Below are 5,000 nucleotides of genomic sequence, written 5' to 3'. Positions count from 1 at the left end.
CGTCAGATCCGGGTTTAGGGGCGAAAGACTAATCGAACCGTCTAGTAGCTGGTTTCTTCCGAAGTTTCCCTCAGGATAGCTGGCACCAATGGAAGTACCAGTAGCATCCGGTAGAGCGAATGATTAGAGGTCTTGGGGCCGAAATAGCCTCAACCTATTCTCAAACTCCTAATGGGTGCGAAGTTCAACTTGTTAAACTTTTAAAGCTGAACATACTTTGTATGATGGTGCCCAGTGGGCCATTTTTGGTAAGCAGAACTGGCGCTGTGGGATGAACCAAACGTTAGGTTAAGGTGCCCGATGCTGACGCTAATGAGATCCCATGAAAGGTGTTGGTTGCTAAAGACAGCAGGACGGTGGCCATGGAAGTTGGAATCCGCTAAGGAGTGTGTAACAACTCACCTGCCGAAGCAACTAGCCCTGAAAATGGATGGCGCTCAAGCGTTGAACCTATACCTAACCGTTAAGGCAATCATATATATTATTTATCATGATATAAGCTTTAACGAGTAGGAAGAATGTAGTGATAGCGTCGAAGGTGTCTGACGTAAGTCAGCCTGGAGCTTTCACTATTACAGATCTTGGTGGTAGTAGCAAATACTCAAGTGAGACCCTTGAGGACCAATGTGGAGAAGGGTTCCATGTGAACAGTAGTTGAACATGGGTCAGTCGGTCCTAAGCGATGGGGAGAAATCCCTAACCAAAGTCCCAGATACAATTATCAAGTTGACTGTGGTGTTTCGCGAAAGGGAATCGGGTTAATATTCCCGAACCTGGCGTGGGAGATTGCTTCTTCGGAAGTAAATGCGGTAACGCAAACTAACATGGAGATGTTTCCAAAAGTCCTGGGAAGAGTTGTCTTTTCTTTGTAAGGTACCAAGTCCCTGGAATCGGTTTAACCGGAGATAGGGATTCCGGTACCGTAAAGCACCGCGGCTCTTGCGGTGTCCAGTGCACTTTTGGAAACCCTTGAAAATCTATGTTAGAGATTATAACTTTCCCGCCAGACCGTACCCATATCCGCAGCAGGTCTCCAAGGTGAACAGCCTCTGGTCACTAGAATAATGTAGATAAGGGAAGTCGGCAAAGCGGATCCGTAACTTCGGGATAAGGATTGGCTCTGAAAACTGAGCTGGTCGGGCTGAAGTCAGAAGCAAGTACTGCAAAATACCGAGACTGGTTGATGTTGGGTAACTAACTGATGCCGGACTTGTGTTTTTGTGATCTTGTGGATTGCTTCAGCTAGGATCCTTTGTGCAGCCTTTTTGAAGGGGCAACCTGGATGAGAGTGTCTGTTACAGGGGGCAATCCTTTCGGCCAGCGAAAAACAGTTGAATCAGAACTGGCACGGACCCCGGGAATCCGACTGTCTAATTAAAACAAAGCATTGTGATAGCCGGTGAACGGTATTGACACAATGTGATTTCTGCCCAGTGCTCTGAATGTCAAAGTGAAGAAATTCAACCAAGCGCGGGTAAACGGCGGGAGTAACTATGACTCTTAGAATTTTGAAAAATTTTTGAGAGGATTTTAACATATTCGATGTATTCGTACATTGAATATGTTTTTATTTTTTCAAAGTTTTTCGGGTGCATACCCCTGGAAAATTCTGAGATGCATAAATCTCCCATCAGCTTCGGCTGAAACGTTGGCTAAGTTTTGTAGGTTGTTTGCCCCCTACTACTTAGTCGCAAATGGTATTTGCTAACAGTTGTTAAATTGTTACATTTACAAGTCCTATCCAGTGCCTCCACGTGGCGCTACCCGGTAACACTTAGAGTAATCTAAGTGGCTAAACTGGAAGGGCGGAAGAATGCAAACATGCGGGTTGGTAGATGCTTCGGCATTTTGCCACAAATCCACAGCTTCTAAGCCCAACAACATCTGGGTGAAAGGCCCGCTAGCTTGTGGTCATGGTCTCGATCATGAATAAATCATGATCTGCTTCTGGTACACCTTCAAGGAGACCGACTTCGTGTTGGGTGTAAGTCTTGCGGATCATGTGCACCTCCGAGGGCCTAACAAGCCTGAGGGGAGAAGGGGGACTTTTGCGAGGGAGTCCCCACCCTAAGCCCGTTACAACAAATAAAGAAAAAGAAGACGGAACTACCCAGATGAAGGCTGGGAGTGCGGATGCTTTCCCTGAGCCAATTAATCTACTGAGTGGTGAAAGTCTGTTGGACAGAGACGTGTGCCCGGTTTGTCAACGAAAGTTAGCAAGCTATAGAGGAATGCGTGTCCACATTAGGTTGCAGCATCCTGTCGAGTATAATGACTCGCTGCCCGATCCTAAGGTATCTCATACTGTATGGTCGGAGGAGGAGCTGGCCCGAATGGCTTATTACGAGTCAAGAACGAAGGTTGAGAAAATTTTAAGCAAAAAGATGGGAATCAACCAGTACTTGTTATCAGTACTTCCTGGTCGAACTCTCGATTCAATCAAGAGCAGGAGACGATTTCAAGACTACAAAACGCTGGTTGAAACATATGTACAGCAACTCCAATTCCCGGAGAGCATGGATGACGATACCATTATCTGTGATAGTGGTGATTTTATACATCCTCAAGTTGAAACTGCAAGTCAAGTGTCTGACACAGACACAGTTCCTGATGATTCTGAAGTAACTATGACAAGACATATGGAGGATGATCCTTCAAAGACAAATCTAGAGCAAGAACTAAGAGATCTTATGGCAAATAAGCCTGAAGATCAGTCTTTCGGAGCGGAAGTCCTGGTAAGACTCATGCGTAGAGTTCTACATGGTTTACCGGTTAAACTCGAGCTTGATGGCTACCTGAGCGAATTCTGCAGAGGAAAGACTAAACAATCTAGAGCGAAGACACAAACCGCACTAACACAGCGGCAAATGAAACAGAGAGAGTTCGGGTACCTACAGGAGCTTTATGTGAAATCCAGAAAGAGCTGCGCTAATGCGATATTGAACCCAAGTTCTTTGAACATTGGGTTTCAGCATGGCGAATTGGCGGATTTTTGGACGAAAACATTTGCACCTGATGATAAACCAACATTTGGAGAGGTGGAGTTTCAACCTAAGAGTAACTGTTGGTCGGATATTTTCCAGCCGATATCTAAGGAAGAAATCAAAACCTCATACCCGGCTGTTGGCAAGTCAGCGGGTCCTGATAATTTCTCTGTTGGGGCACTGCGAAAATTACCGATTTGGCATTTACAATGCCTTTTCAACATTTTCGCCTATATACGTGATCTTCCTGAGAGTTTAAAGTCAGCAAGAACGATACTTATACCAAAGAAAGCTGACCCGAAAAGTCCTGGTGATTTTAGACCGATCACTTTAAGTTCGGTAATAACACGGCATTTTCATAAGATACTGGCAAAGCGAGTTATGGATTTTATCCAGTTTCACCCGATGCAGAGGGGATTTATTGAGTCAGATGGCTGCCTCGAAAATACTACTCTGATTCAATCCATTATAAAGGAGGCAAAAACTCGTAGGAAGCAGTTGCACATGACGTTTTGCGATGTCAAAAAGGCGTTTGATAGCGTTCGTTTTGACGCAATACTGAAGGCAATTGCTGATAAAGGAGCACCAGGAAGTTTCTTGCTCTACCTTCAGAATATTTACGCGAATAGTAGAACCACACTGCAGGCATGTGGTGAAGGAACAGATATCGTTCCAACGAGAGGAGTTAGACAAGGAGATCCATTATCTCCACTACTTTTTAACTGTATTATAGACCAGATTCTCGCAAAGATACCTGATAGAATCGGATTTAGGCTCTCCGGTGATGACGTGTCGGTGAAGGTCAACTGTTTGGCCTTTGCTGATGACTTAATTTTAATTTCACAAACAAAGAACGGACAGCAGGAGTTGTTAGACATAACCCAAGATATGTTGACTCGTAATGGTTTGGAACTGAATCCGGATAAATGTTGCTCTCTCAGCATCGTCCCACTGGGAAAGCAAAAGAAAGTTAAAGTAGTACAGCCGCAATTCAAAGTCCATAATAGAGTTATAAGGGCAATGGACATTGGTGATTCAACTTGTTACCTGGGTATTCCAATAAATACTCATGGAAATACTGCACCCACTAAGATGTATAAGGACTTTTGTGAGAAAATCGACCGTGCGCCGATAAGACCACATCAGAAGTTATATATCTTGAAGCACTTTGTGATAGCTAAGCTGTATCATCCGCTTGTGTTGTCCTCTGTGCCGGTGCATAAAATAAAAAGCCTCGATCTCGTCAGTCGTCAGTATGTGAAGAAGTGGCTCCATTTACCTCATGATTGTGGCTCTGGTATGATTCATGCCAAAGTCGGTGACGGAGGTTTGGGTGTACCGCTTCTCTTTAAATCTATTGCTTTGCTCAAGATAAAAAGGAAGGAGAAGTTGAAGCAGCACGAGAATCCTGTTTTTCGAGTTCTTGCATCACTATCCTTCACGGCGGGTGAACTAAGAAAGTGTGAGCGGGTGGTAGAGCCAGATCTAAACCAAGACGGTGCTTGCATTACGTCGGTTAAGAATCTGGTAAACACATATGATGGTCAAGCACTAAAAGAAGCCTTCAAAGTCCCTGAGGCACACAAATGGATTGACAACTACAATAAAAAGTCAAAGTTTGCTGGACGAGATTACGTTCAAATGGTTAAAGCGAGGTTTAACGCTCTCCCAGTTAGATCAAGAGTATGGCGGGGGCGTAATGTCGAACCACACAGGTTGAAATGTAGAGCAGGCTGTAACGCAAGGGAAACACTAAACCATGTTTCGCAAAGTTGTTTCCGTACACATCGAGTTAGAACGGCTAGACACGATAGAGTCCTGGACTTTATTTGTAGAAGGCTGGACGAGCTCGGTGTCAAGTACAAGAGAGAGTTCACTCACAAGTTCCCGGATAAAAGACTAATACCAGATATTGTTGTGGAAAACACGGACCAAGCCCTTATATTGGACCTCCAGATAGTAGGAGATAACCCTAATTTGTCACTGGACGCAAGGAAAGCGGCAAAGGTTGTCAAG

General features: G+C 44.5%; 1 pseudogene; it reads left to right on the top strand.

Annotated features, from left to right (window-relative positions):
* LOC149092505 (large subunit ribosomal RNA) overlaps positions 1-1,055 on the top strand; it is a 2,296-nt pseudogene extending 1,241 nt beyond the window's left edge.
* The last annotated feature ends 3,945 nt before the right edge of the window (positions 1,056-5,000 follow it).

The sequence above is a fragment of the Tetranychus urticae genome, unplaced genomic scaffold, assembly GCF_039701765.1.
Source record: "Tetranychus urticae isolate SD_2017Ah unplaced genomic scaffold, NJAU_TeUrti_SD_1.0 Scaffold_9, whole genome shotgun sequence".
Classification (NCBI taxonomy): Eukaryota; Metazoa; Arthropoda; class Arachnida; order Trombidiformes; family Tetranychidae; genus Tetranychus; species Tetranychus urticae.
Note: the sequence above shows the minus strand (reverse complement) of the source record. Positions and strands in the feature narration are given on the sequence as shown.